General features: G+C 43.0%; 1 pseudogene; it reads left to right on the top strand.

Moving 5' to 3' along the window:
- The first annotated feature begins 9,230 nt into the window (after nucleotides 1-9,230).
- On the top strand, nucleotides 9,231-10,509 carry LOC133771297 (maspardin-like; annotated as a pseudogene).
- The last annotated feature ends 4,468 nt before the right edge of the window (nucleotides 10,510-14,977 follow it).

Raw genomic sequence — 14,977 nt, 5'->3', positions numbered from 1 at the left:
GCCTCTTGGTAACCTTGCCTGGCCACCAAACCAGTACAAGAGCCCCCGTCCTTCATTGCATTTGCGACTCTGCCCAACTAAAACCAGCAACCAAATCACAATGGTAAAGTGAATTCAGGAAATGGACAGAGTTCGGGTTTGAGAAAAAATAACGCCCCTTTGTATGTAGATATTTACTGCTGTTGAATGAGAGAACCCCAAAGTTTTGTACTTTTGGGTTATTTTACACTAAAGTTTGTAGACAAAATTGCATCCCTATGCTAGCTTTTCTGAGGTCTCATACAATGGCTAGGACAATGGCTCCATAAGATAGTCTGGAAAACTAGTCTATTAGAAAGCCAAAGTAGATTTCTGTCTACAACTGGTAAAAGTTATGAAATAATCTGCAGTTTTATTCCCTCCCTATTTCTTCCTTTTCTAAGTCTCTAAAGGAACCCAGCCATCTTGAAAGCTTCACCTGACCTATAATTCTTATTTTTAAATGATGATAAAGAAAAATGTCCATCTTCTTTGACACCTACAGAGAGGGGAAAAAGTATTAGTATATTGATTGATAAATTTGCATTATAAATTTCATAGAACTTACTTTTTCAACACTCTCATCCCAAAGCAATAGCTTCAGTTTATGAGATTGCTAGTACTTTGAACTCAAGCTGAAATTGCAACTTTACTTTGCCTTGTACCTTGTTTTTTATCACTTTATCACAATGAGGATTTTAAAGTTTAACCCCTGTAGCAGCATGTCTCTGCCACAGCAAAAAGAAGATTGCTTCCTCGTTCTGCACCATTTCCCAGTTAGTAACCACCTCCAGCTGAGGGGCTACAGAAAACAGTACAGCTACATTCAATAAAGATAAGCCCCTATCTTAGGCAACAGTTAAAAAAGAATATCTGTTCCCTGTAATGCTGGCTGTTAGGCCTTTGATTGGACCAAACTCACTACTGTCCTTGACTCCAATCTGTTCTTGTTTTTAAGCCCAAATGAGAAGCAGAACCCGGCACCCCAGGGGTATCAGGATAGTAGGAATTATAGGTACCTGGTTTGAGTTTGTTTAAACTTTCTGATATCGAATTTTCATAGGAGCTGTGTGATGTTTCTTGTTTGTTTGTTTTCCCTTTCCATTTTCAAATACCAAGACCTGGCAAATTCTTTCATTCCTGTAATCACACTGCCAAGGTAGACATTGTGTTTTATTGGCTCTTAGTAGAGAGGCTAGGACCTTTATTTGTTGGGTACATGAATGACCTCTCACTGCATAAAGGTGATTCTTCCAGCTTAAAAAGGTGATCCTGTTTTGTTGATTCTTGAATACTCCCCCTACAGTCTTTGGGTTTTCCTACAAGCAAAATGGAATACCACTATAAATTCTAAAACCCTTGTTAAGCTGTAAAGTCACTGATGTGTGCCTGACTTCCACAAATTTCTGAAGACATTGTTTTGCTTGTAGTAAAATAAGACTTTCAACTATTTTACATGTTTATTAATTTGTTGTGTTTATCAAGCAGCATGGCTTTCTGTGCTGCAGAACAATAGGCAAACCTGCAGTGTGTGAGAAATGAAAATAGCCCATAGCATTCAACCTTGCGCTTCTGAAAGTCCTGTTGTGTTAAGGACAATCCCAGGCTGACATAATTGATCAAAACCAAAGCATGTTTTATTTAGTAATTCACAGAAGTGAGGGCAGACACTTAGTACAGTGGTTAAGTCGCCAGGTGGATTGCCCTCATCCCATATTGAGTTTCTGGTTTGAGTCCAGCCACTCCACTTCTGCTCCAGATCCTTGTTAATGGCCTGCCTGGGAAAAGCAGTGAAAGATGACCTGAGTGTTTGGGCCCTTGACGTCCACGTGGGAGACCCAGATGAACCTCCTGACTTCAGCCTGGCTTTGGCCTGGCCCAGCACTGGCCATTGCTGGGGAGTGAACCAGCAGATAGAAGATCTCTATTTCTGTTTCTGTTTCTCTCTTTGTAATTCTGATTTTCTAAATAAATAAATAAATCTTAAAAAAAAAAAAAAAAAAACTGTGTCTCTGCTTTTCAAGTAAAAAGCAAAGCTTTTAAAAAAAAATAATTCATGGGGCCGGAGCTGTGGCATAGCAAGTTAAAGCCCCAGCCTGCAGCACCAGCATCCTATATGGGCACTGGTTCAAGTCCCGGCTACTTCACTTCCAATGCAGGTCTCTGCTAAGGCCTGGCAAAGCAGTGGAAGATGGCCCAATTCCTTGGGTCCCTGAACCCATGTGGGAGATCCCAAAGAAACTGCTGGCTTCAAATCAGCTCAGCTCTGGCTGTTGCAGTCATTTGGGGAGTGAACCAGAGAATGGAAGAGCTCTCTCTCAGGCTCTACCTCCATCTGTAACTCTGTCTTTCAAATGAATAAAGAAATCTTTTTAAAAAATAAAAATAAATAATTTATACATTGTAACAATTTCTTCAATAATTTTCAACTCCATGAGAACAGTAAAGCACATATCTGGTTTTAATTAATCATTGTAGTTGCCTGGTTTAGGGTAGATATTCAATAAATACTTTTGGAATCAATGAAGGAATTAATATCATATACTTCAGACACAAATCATAGATCAAAAGTTATTATCAACGACATGACTTGGTTGACAAGTTCCTCAAATTTTTCCACAAAATATTTAAAGCATTTTGGGGCCAGCACCATGCCATAGCAGGTAAAGCCACCATCTGCAGTGCCGGCATGCCATATGAGCACCAGTTCAAGACCCAGCTGCTCCACTTCTGATCCAGCTCTCTGCTATGGCCTGGGAAAGCAGTAGAAGATGGCCCAAATCCTTGGGCCCCTGGGAAGACCTGGAGGAAGCTCCTGGCTCCTGGCTTCGGATAGGGCAGCTCCAGCTGTTGCGGCCAATTGGGGAGTGAGCCAGCAGATGGAAGATAGAAGACCTCTCTCTCTCTCTCTCTCTCTCTCTCTCTGCCTCTCCTCTCTCTGCATAACTCTGACTTTCAAATAAATAAATAAATCTTTAAAAAAATATTTAAAGCATTTTGAATATTCAAAGGAAACTTGACCCCCTACTATGGGTCAGTTACCTTGACAGGCCCTGGAGGCAGAGATGTTAATTAGACACAGCCTATGCTCTCTAGAAACACTTAGATTTTTAAATCATTACAGTTCACTTCAGTAGCTGCTAAAATGGAGCTATATGCCAAAGACGAAGAAAGTCCTCTGGGAATGGTGTTTCTCTGCTTTGGCAGGTTAGTAGAGACATCAGAGAGACAGGAAGTCATAGAGGACTAGGATGAGTTTACCAGACAATATTCAGAGGAACTGAGTCATGAACGAATGTAGGCATATTTCAGGAAATACCAGTAAGTCACTGTGGTGAGACAGGAAAAGGAAACGTGGTAAAGAGATGAGTTTGGTAAAATAAGCAGAGGCAAAACATTAATGTGAGTAAATTGTCATATATGCTGCCTCAGACAATATTTAATCCTGCAGGAAGCAGAGAAACATTGAAATACATCAGTTAAAAATTTAACTATCAAATTTGTGTTTTACATAAAACACTCTAGTCACCAAAAAAAATGGGTTTAAAAATATTTGAGATCTACAATACCCCAGACTTAAAAACCAACTGCATGGGAGACAGAGGTGGGTACATTTACAAGATAATGAGGATGTAGAATTATTAAACCTGGAGCTGCACATTCATTTTGCTTTGGATTTTTTTGTTAGATGTCAGCATACCTCCATCAATGGCCATGGGCACCAAACAAAATGCCTCCACAAATTGGACTTTGGTTCAAAGGTTTTCTCCAGACTTCCTTTCCCTATCTGTTTCTACCCTTCCCGTGCATTGGTTCTCCTCATCCTCTACTCTGTTTATCTTCATGATGTGATCATCTTTGCCTACCTGGACCTATTTGGATTTTATAGCATAGTTTCCCTCTATTTAACTTTAACTTAGACACTTCAGGATGCAGCTTCAAATAGTTTCTGGAATAGGTACCCATCCAAATATGCCCAACCCTAGGTTTGGCTCAACCCTTAAGAACCACAGGTTGGAAAGAATACTGGAACAAAACTCTAGGTTTTCTCAGGATCCCATTTCCCATAGTGCTCACATAAGTGAAAAGATTGGAATAGAAGGTAGGGACAAGGTGCTAAGGCCTAAACCTTTTTGAACACCTAAAATTCTTATGTTGAAATCTTAATGCCAACAATAATGCCATTAGGAGGCAGGGCCTTTTAGGAAGTAATTAGCCCAGTGAAATGGGATTTTTTTCCCTTCTAAAAGACCCAAGGAAGCTTGTTTACCCTTTCTACCATGACTGAATACAGTGTGAAGGCACCATTTATGAACCACAAAACAGGTCTCACCAGACAATGAATCTTCTGATACTTTGACCTTGGACTTCTCAGCTTACAGAATATGAGAAGTAAGTTTCTGTTGTTTATAAGTTATCTGGTTTATGGGTTTTTTTAAATAGCAGTCTGAATGGACTAAGATAAGAGTTGAAAGTTCTGTCTTCCATAGATGGCACTTCCACGCCACTGGCAGGGATAGGAATAAAGTACCAAGCTTTATTTGCCAGTTTGCCAAGTTTGCCAGCAACACTCTAGGGGAAATTTATCAGTAACTTCCAAAAGCTATTCTGCTTCTGCTTTCTGATCCATCAAAATGGATCAGAATGGTAAGTTCTAGATTTGAGGACAACTGTATCACATATACTGTTCTCTAGGCTTACATGTGCTATAGAGCAGTAGGCAAAGACCACTGACTCAGAACAGTGTAGGTCTCTTGATAGTGACAGAAAATGTGTTTAGTAGCCCCACCTATCAAGGGTAAAATTCTGCTAAGGAATGGGATCAGCTGCATCTGAACCATGGAAACCAAGAAACCATGGTTTATTGTCTATGAACTCTATTGCATAATAAAAGATTTGGCACTGCTTTATGAAAACAACTGTAGAGAATTGATTTATGGTAGAATAAGTAGCACAAAGAATCGATCTCCCCACCTAGACAACAATAGCATTGATGGAATTAGCCTGATACAACTATTTTAGAGCTCTAAAATCTACTGCAACATTGCAACTTATTGGGGGAAGTCTTTGGACAGTAAGTTGTGGCTAATTTTAGTCAATTGCAACTCCTAGAAAAGTATCAGCTCTCCGTCTGCACCTCAAAGTTTATTGTAGCTCAGTTCACAATAGCTAAGACATGGATTCAACCTAAATGCCCATCAACAGAAGACTGGATAAGGAAATTATGGGACATGTACTTTATAGAATACTATACAGCAGTTAAAAAAAATGAAATCTGGTCATTTGCAACAAAATGGAGCCAACTAGAAAACATCATGCTGAGTGAAATAAGCCAGTCCCAGAGGGACAAATATCATAGGTTCTCCCTGATCGATGACAACTAACTGAGCACCTAAAAGGAAATCTGTTAAAGTGAAATGGATACTATGAGAAACAATGTTTTTTCTTATAATTTTTTTTGACAGGCAGAGTGTATAGTGAGAGAGAGAGACAGAGAGAAGGGTCTTCCTTTTTGCTGTTGGTTCACCCTCCAATGGCCGCTGTGGCCGGCACATCATGCTGATCTGAAGCCAGGAGCCAGGTGCTTCTCCTGGTCTCCCATGCAGGTGCAGGGCCCAAGGACTTGGGCCATCCTCCACTGCCTTCCTGGGCCATAGCAGAGAGCTGGCCTTGAAGAGGGGCAACCGGGATAGAATCCGGCACCCTAACCGGGACTAGAACCCGGTGTGCCTGCACCGCAGGTCGGAGGATTAGCCTGTTAAGCCATGGTGCCAGCCTGAGAAACAATGTTTTGATCAGCCCTTGTCCTGACTGTCGAGGAACAACTTACTATTTTATTCCTTTAAGTATTTTTCTGTTCCACTTAATACCATTGGTTTAACTCTTTAATTAATTAACACACAATTATTCTTAGGTGTTTAAATTTAACTGAAAAGTGATCCCTGTTAAATATGAGTGGAAATAATAGAGGGAGGAGATGTACCATTCAGCACATGCTCACTCAGACTTACCCCTAATGGTAGAGCTAGAAACGTGCCAGGGGATTCCAATTCAATCCCATCAAGGTGGCATGTACCAATGCCATCTTACTTGTTAAAGTGATCAGTTTAAGTTCATAATTGATCAAAAAGATAGGATTAAGTGTCAAAGGGATTACATAAATAAGACCAGTGTCTGCAAATAATAATTCATAGAACTAAAAAGGAGAGAATGATCCTACATGGGAAGCAGGTTACACAGCAGACTCATAGAATGGCAAATGCCCTAAACAGCACTCTGGCCTTAGAATCAGCCCTTAAGGCATTGGGATCTAGCTAAAAAGCCCATGAGAGTTTCTCAGGCATGGAAAGCCAAGACACTGTGGAAAAAAAATGACCTAAATGAAAGATCTCTGTGAGTGAGATCCCAGCGGAAAGAACAGGGCATCAAAGAAGGAGGTACCTTTCTCTGAAGGGAGGAAAGAACTTCCACTTTGAATATGGCCTTGTCTAAATAAAGTCAGAGTTGGTAAACTCAAGAGGTTTCCATAGCCTTGGCAGCTCATAACAAGAGCCTCAGGTGACCACTGACATCATAAATAAGTGTCAATTGTTAAATCAACAACGGGAGTCACTGTGCACCTGCTCCCCATGTAGGATCTCTGTCCTTAATGTGTTGTACTATGCAAATTAATGGTAAAACTACTATTCAAACAGTACTCTATACTTTGTGTGTCTGTGTGGGTGCAGTATGTTGAAATCTTTACTTAGTATATACTAAGTTGATCTTCCGTATATAAAGATAATTGAAAATGAATCTTGATGAAGAATGGGATGGGAGAGGGAGTGGGAGATGGGATGGTTACGGATGGGAGGGAAGTTATGGGGGAGGGGGAAAGCTGCTATAATTCAAAAGTTGTACTTTGGAAATTTATATTTATTAAATAAAAGTTGGGGGGGGGAAAGTATCAGCTCTCCATCTCAGACCTTTAATCCTGTAGCAGGCAACTATGCACGTGTTCCTGGAGCAACCCACACAGCTTATGTGAGCAAGTTTTGGCAAAAAAGACACTGTTCTAATTGAGCTCTGATCTATGTTTCAATCATTGCTGCTGCTTCTGATCACAGAAGTACACTTTGGGGCAGGGTGGCCATTGTTGTTGAACCTACCACCACCCCAAGTTGTTGTAAGCCTCTTTACCTCTGGTTGGAGTAAATTCCATGGGACTTAAAGGGCCAGTGCCCTTTTTCCCTCCACACTTCATTTTTCTCTTTGGGGATCTAGACGTTAAAAATCTAGAATATTCAAAGAGAATTTCATGTGTAGGAGAAATTAGAAAGTGACTGTGCAAGGAGGCTTGCTAGCACAATAGGTAGTGTGTCAGTCTCATAATCTAAAGAAAATGACTGTGCATGCTGAGGGAAAGGCTCAAAAAAGATCTAAAAAGACCTTATGTTTACATCTCAGACTGATCCTTTGGCACAGAAATAGTCTACAACATTCAAAAAAAATTTTTTAAGAAGATTTATTTATTTATTTGAGAGGTAGAGTTACAGATAGAGGGAGAGACAGAGAAAAAGGTCTTCCATCCACTGTTTGACTTCCCAAATGACTGCAATGGCCAGAGCTGGGCCAATCTGAAGCCAGGAGCCAAGAGCTTCTTCCAGTTCTCCCCGTCAGGGTTGGGGGTGGGGGCTGGGGGGAGGACTTGCAGGGGCCTAGCACTTGGGCCATCTTCTACTGCTTTCCCAGGACATAGCAGAGAGCCAGATAGGAAGTAGAGCAGCCAGGACACAAACTAACGTCCATTTGGGATGCCAGCACCATGGGTGGAGTCTTAGCCTACTATACCACAGCACCAGCCCCTCGAAAAATTAAAAAATAAAATAAACAAAAACAGTCACAGAAGTGGGCATTTCATCTAGTGTTTAAGATGCCAGTTAGGGCAACCACATCCCACACTGCAGTGCCTGGGTTCAGTTCCTGTCTCCAGCTCCTGATTCCAGTTTCCTGTTTATGCAGACCCTAGGAGACAGCAGCAATGGCTCAAGTAGTTGGATTCCTGTTGCTTATATGGAAGTCCTGGATTCTGTTCCTGGCTCCAAGCTTCAGTCCTCAGGCTATTGTGAGCATCTGGGGTGTAAAACAGCAGGGAAGCTCCCTCGAGCTCTCCTTTGCTCTCTCCCTGCTCTCTCTCCTGCCCTTTCTCCCTCTTAAATAAATAAATAAAATTGGTTTTTAAAAAAAGTAACAAGGGGCCAGCGCTGTGGTGTAGTGAGTAAAGCTGCCACCCGCAGTACCAGCATCCCATATGGACACCGATTCGAGTCCCAGCTGCTCCACTTCTGATCCAGGTCTCTGCTATGGCCTGGGAATGCAGTAGAAGATGGCCCAAATGCTTGGGCCCCTGCACCCACATGGGAGACCTGGAAGAAGCTGCTGGCTCCTGGCTTCAGATTGGCACAGTTCCAGCCATTGCAGCCATCTGGAGAGTGAACCAGCAGACGGAAGACCTCTCTCTCTCTCTCTCTTTCTATTTCTGCCTCTGCCTCTCTGTACCTGACTTTCAAATAAATAAATAAATATTTTAAAAAGTAACCAAAAAACAGCAAATCTCAAAAAAGGAGGAGAATCAGATTTCCAGAGTTGCTACATTATTAGATTCAAATGTCCAATTTTCAAATAAGGCATGCAAAAAATAAAAACACAGGAAATATGATCCATTCAAGAAATGAAAATAAACTAACACACTGTCTCTCAGAAACACTTGATTGAAAAACTAGATAGACACTTTAAAACTTGCCTTTAAAGTGATCAGAAATCCCTTAGAGAAAATCAAGACAATAATGCCTAAATAGAAGTAACAATAAAGAGATAGAAAATAAAGGAAACAAACAAACAAAAATTCTGCAGCTGCAAAGTACAACAACTGAACTGAAAAGTTGACTAGAAGGTTTCAAAGACAGCTTTGAGTGGCCAGAATAATCAGCGAACTTGAAGAAGGAAAATGAAAATTACTGAATCTGAAGACCAAAAGGAAAGAAGATGGGCTCCTGCGCACACCCCTGCTGCTGGCTGCCCCTGTGGGTCCCTAGCGCTCCCGCTGCTGTCCCCCTCCCAGGCCCAGCCGCCTCCACTGCCCGCCCCAGTACTGGAACGAGGAGCTGCCTGGGGGAGGAGGGCCAGGAACAAGGGGGCGGCCAGGGCAAGGTTCACCTCCATTTCAGCTGATCATGGGAGAGATTGAAGTCTCTCCTGATTATATCTAGTTTAGAAGTACAGTTCCCCTTTAAAAGATTATCATGGATGATAACGACAGAAAGATCTGGTCGCTCTATGATGCAGGCCCTAGAAGTATCAGGGACTGCAGAGGTATTTTTCTGGCCAATTTTGGCTTTGACTGGATGGGATTACCGGGTTATAGCTTTGCAGTATCCAGTTTATTGAGGCCGTCTTGAATTTTGTGATAGATTCAGAAAACTTTTAGATCATTTACAATTGGATAAAGTTCATCATTTTGGGACTTCTTTGGGAGGCTTTTTGGCCCAGAAATTTGCTGACTATAGTCACAAGTCTCCCGAGAGTCCATTCCCTCATCCTTTGCAATGCCTTCAGTGACACCTCTACCTTTAACCAGACTTGGATTGCAGACGGTTTTTGGCTGATGCCAGTATTTATGCTAAAAAAAAAAAAAAAAAAAAAAAAATAGTTCTTGGAAACTTTTCTTCTGGCCCAGAGGACCCTATGACAGCTAACACAATTTCATGGTGGACAGTCTGGAAAGATTGGGTCAGAGTGAACTGGCTTCCAGACTTACCCTGAATTGTCAAAAAATTCTTATGTGAAACCTCATAAAATTCAGGACATTCCTGTAACTATTATGGATGTTTTGATCAGAGTGCACTTTCAACTAAAGCCAAGGAAGAAATGTACAAATTGTATCCTAATGCTGGGAGAGCTCACCTTAAAACAGGAGGCAAAGACAGGGGCTGGTGCTGTGGCACAACAGGTAAAGCTGCCGCCGGCAGCACCGGCATCCCATATGGGCACCGGTTTGAGTCCCTCCTGCTCCACTTCCAATTCCACTCTCTGCTATGGCCTGGGAAAGCAGTGGAAGATGTCCCAAGTCCTTGGGCCCCTGCACCAGCGTGGGAGACCAGGAAGAAGCTCCTGGCTCCTGACTTCAGATCGGCCCAGCTCTGGCCATTGTGGCCAATTGGGAGTGAACCAGTGGATGGAGGACCTCTCTCTCTCTCTCTCTCTCTCTGCCTCTCCTTCCCTTTCTGTGTAACTCCGACTTTCAAATAAATAAATAAATCTTTAAAACACACACACACACACACACGAGACAATTTGGATACTTGTGCAGAAGTGCAGAGGTGAATTTACATACAGATACATTTGCTGCAGTTCTACGGAACCAAATATGTGGCCATCGACCGTTCAGTGGTCAGTGCCGAGGAACTCGAGGTGCAGAAAGGCAACCTTAGCATGAGCCAGGAGGAGCAGTAGCTGTGGCTTACACTGTCGGTGACGAGGTGACCCGGTATATCCTTGTACAGGAGGTGATGACGGCGCCGCCAGTCGGCCCCGGCCTTCGGGTGCATCGGGTTCCCAGCTCTCACTGTGTTTGGGAAGCAGGACTAATTGTCATCCACTGGACAGCGGCAGCTCTTCTAAGCCAGTGCAACTGCCCCCTCTTTTTTGTTTGTTTTAGCTTTTTTTTTTTTTTTTTTTTTGACAGGCAGAGTGGACAGTAGAGGGAGACAGAGAGAAAGGTCTTCCTTTTTGCCGTTGGTTCACCCTCCAATGGCCGCCGCGGTTGGCGCGCTGCGGCCGGTGCACCGCACTGATCCGATGGCAGGAGCCAGGTGCTTCTCCTGGTCTCCGATGGCAGGAGCCAGGTGCTTCTCCTGGTCTCCCATGGGGTGCAGGGCCCAAGGACTTGGGCCATCCTCCACTGCACTCCCTGGCCACAGCAGAGAGCTGGCCTGGAAGAGGGGCAACCGGGACAGAATCCGGTGCCCCGACCGGGACTAGAACCCGGTGTGCCGGCGCCGCAAGGCGGAGGATTAGCCTACTGAGCCACGGCGCCGGCCTTGTTTTAGCTTTTGAATTCAGGAAGTTCTTTTGAAGACTCCCTTAAGAATTGTGATAATTTTGCTACCAAAAGTCCTCACCCCTGTGTCCTCAAGTGAATGTCAATTTCTGAGGTTTGGGATTTTGTGAATTTTTCTTTCTTTTCCTTTCTCCTTCCTTTCTTCTTCTTGCCTTTCTTTCTTTTTTTTTTTTTTATTTTATTTTTTTTTTTGACAGGCAGAGTGGACAGTGAGAGAGAGAGACAGAGAGAAAGGTCTTCCTTTGCCGTTGGTTCACCCTCCAATGGCCGCCGCAGTAGGCGCGCTGCGGCCGGCGCACCGCGCTGATCCGATGGCAGGAGCCAGGTGCTTATCCTGGTCTCCCATGGGGTGCAGGGGCCAAGTAGTTGGGCCATCCTCCACTGGACTCCCTGGCCACAGCGGAGAGCTGGCCTGGAAGAGGGGCAACCGGGACAGAATGTGGTGCCCTGACCGGGACTAGAACCCGGTGTGTCGGCGCCGCTAGGCGGAGGATTAACCTATTGAGCTGCGGCGCCGGCCTCTTCTTGCCTTTTATGTTATTCTCTAAATGCTGCACATCCAAACTGTGTCAGAAGGACGTTGGCTACTTTTAGGCTTTCTTAGGCGTAACCACTGTCAGAGGGCCAGGGCTCCCACCCTACGGTGTGCTCTCCTGTGAACCAATTACTTTTACTTTCCAGTTAAGCACATTGTTCTGAGTGCTTGCTGTTGTCGTTCTAGACTATTACAGTCATTTTGAATAAAAATTTGATGAAAAAAAGATGGAAGAAAAGTAAGTAGAGCCTAAGTACATCATCATGTGGACCAACACACATAATATGTAAGTCTCATAAGGAAGAGAAAGAGAGAGACAGAGAGAGAGATGAGAAGACAAAAAATGGAAGAAGACATTAATGCAAGAAATGAGATGCAAATAAGTTGTAAGGCATATAGAAAACAAATAGCAAAATGAAAGGGTAAGTTCCTCCTTATCAGTAACTATCAGTAACAGTCCTTATCAGTAATGATTTTACATGCAACCAAATTAAACTCTTTAATCAAATGACAGAGATTAGATGAATTAATAAAAATACATGGTCCAACTATATGCTGTCCACAAGAGACTCACTTTAGATCCAATAACATAAACAGATCAAAAGTGAAAGGATGGGAAAAACATTTTGTGCAAATAGTAACCAAAAGAGAGTAAGGACAGGGGTACTAATATCAGACAAAATAGACTTTAAGTCAAAAAGTTTATAAGAGATAGGAAGAACAATATACATATAAACAAGGCTCAACAGAGAAAAAAGATGGTTATAAATTATATATAGTTATAAATGTTTATCAATGTAATGACAGATCACCAAAACATATAAAACAAAAACCAACAGAGAAAGAAACACAGTTTTATAACAGTAGATGGATACTTTGGTGCCCCAGTCTTTCTATTTATTTTTTTAAAAAGATTTATTAATTTATTTTAAAGTCAGAGTTACACAGGGAGAGAAGGAGAGGCAGAGAGGGAGGTCCTCCATCCTCTGGTTCACTCCCCAGTTAGCCACAACGACCGAAGCTGTGTCTATCCAAAGCCAGGAGACAGGAGCTTTCTTCCAAGTGTCCCACGCGAGTGCAGAAGCCCAAAGACTTGGGCCATCTTCTTTGGCTTTCCCAGGCCATAGCAGAGAGCTGGATCCGAAGTGGAGCAGCCAAGTCCTGAACCAGCGCCAATATGGGATGCCAGCACTGCAGGCAATGGCTTAACCGGCTATGCCACAGCACTGGCCCCGCCCCAGTCTTAATAATGAATAAAACAGGGGCCGGCGCTGTGGCAAAGTAGGTTAAGCCTCTGCCTGCAGTGCCGCCATCCCATATTGGCGCTGGTTTGAGTCCTGGCTGCTTCGTTTCCAATCTACCTCCCCGCTGATGGCCTGAGAAAGCCAAGGAAGATGCCCAAGTGCTTGGGCCCCTGCACTGATGTGGGAGACCTAGAAGAAGCTCCTGGCTCCTGGCTTTGGATCAGCCAAGCTCCAACCATTGCAGCCATTTGGGGAGTGAACCAGCAGATGGAAGACCTCTCTATTTCTCCTCCTCCTCTGTCTCTCTCTGTAACTCTGCCTCTCAAATAAATAAAAAAATATTTTAAAAAATTAATAAAACAGGCCGGCGCCGTGGCTTAACAGGCTAATCCTTCGCCTTGCAGCGCCAGCACACCGGGTTCTAGTCCCGGTTGCCCCTCTTCCAGGCCAGCTCTCTGCTATGGCCCGGGAAGGCAGTGGAGGATGGCCCAAGTCCTTGGGCCCTGCACCCACATGGGAGACCAGGAGAAGCACCTGGCTCCTGCCTTCGGATCAGCACGGTGTGCCGGCCGCAGCAGCCATTGGAGGGTGAACCAACGGCAAAGGAAGACCTTTCTCTCTGTCTCTCTCTCTCTCTATCCACTCTGCCTGTCAAAAAAAAAAATTAATAAAACAAGAAGATAAGCAAATATAAGACTTAACACAATAAAGTAACTCAATCGAACACAGAAAACTCTACCTAACAACAGCATACACATTCTTCTTAAATGCACATGAGACATACTACAGGATAGACCATACACGTATGAAGTCACAAGTGAAGTTTCAATATATTTTAAAAGATAGATACATATCTTCTCTGGCCGCAACAGGATGAAGTTAAAAATCAGTAAGATTTTCCAGAGTAAAGCTGGAAAAATGACAAATTCATGGAAATTAAATAACATACTCTTTTTTTTTTTTTTTTTTTTTTTGACAGGCAGAGTGGACAGTGAGAGAGAGAGACAGAGAGAAAGGTCTTCCTTTGCCGTTGGTTCACCCTCCAATGGCCGCTGCAGCCGGCACACCGCGCTGATCCGAAGGCAGGAGCCAGGTGCTCCTCCTGGTCTCCCATGGGGTGCAGGGCCCAAGCACTTGGGCCATCCTCCTCTGTACTCCCTGGCCACAGCAGAGAGCTGGCCTGGAAGAGGGGCAACGGGACAGAACCGGCACCCCAACCGGGACTAGAACCCAGTGTGCCGGCACTGCTAGGCAGAGGATTAGCCTATTGAGCCACGGCGCCGGCCACAACATATTCTTAATTAATCAATAAATCAAAAAAGGAATTGCAAAGGATATTAGAAAATATTTAGAGAACAGTGAAAACCAAAAACACAAGCTTATGATATGCAGCAAAAGCAGTTCTCATTCAGAAATCAAGGAACTAGAAAAAAAAAGTAGAAACTAAGCAAAAAACTAGCAGAAGAGAGGAAGTAAAGACTAGAGCAGAAAAATATAGCAAATATAAAAACAATAGAGAAAAAGAAAACAAGTTGAATCAAAATTGATTATTTGAAGTATCAAGAAAATTGACAAAACTTTAGCTAAATATACTAAAAGAGAGAGAATTCAAGTAACTAAAATCAGAAATGAAAATGAAGACATTGCCATAAATTCTATGGAAATAAAAATGATTATAACAGGGGTGTTTCATCTAGCAGTTAAGATGCTGTTTGGGCCACCGACACCCCTTATTGGAGTGCTTCAACTCAAATACTAGTTCACTCTCAATTCCAACTTTCTGCTGATGTGTACTAAGGAAGCATCAGCGATTACCCTAATAACTGGGTTTCTGCCACCCACATGGGAGAGTGCATAGAATTCCCAGCTCCTGTTCCAGTCTCAGTTGTTGCAGGCATTTGAGACATGAACCAGTGAATGGGAGAGTGCTCTCTCTCTCCCCCCTTTCAAATAATAAATATTTTTAAATGATTCTAAGAGAGTATACCAGAAAACTGGAGTATGTGGATAAAATGGACAAATTGCTAGAAACACAAAAAACACCAAGATGAAAAAATCATATAGAACTGTATCTAGAATATT

The sequence above is a fragment of the Lepus europaeus genome, chromosome 12, assembly GCF_033115175.1.
Source record: "Lepus europaeus isolate LE1 chromosome 12, mLepTim1.pri, whole genome shotgun sequence".
Classification (NCBI taxonomy): domain Eukaryota; kingdom Metazoa; phylum Chordata; class Mammalia; order Lagomorpha; family Leporidae; genus Lepus; species Lepus europaeus.
The sequence above is the reverse complement of the archived record's forward strand: the minus strand, read 5'-3'. Positions and strand labels throughout refer to the sequence as shown.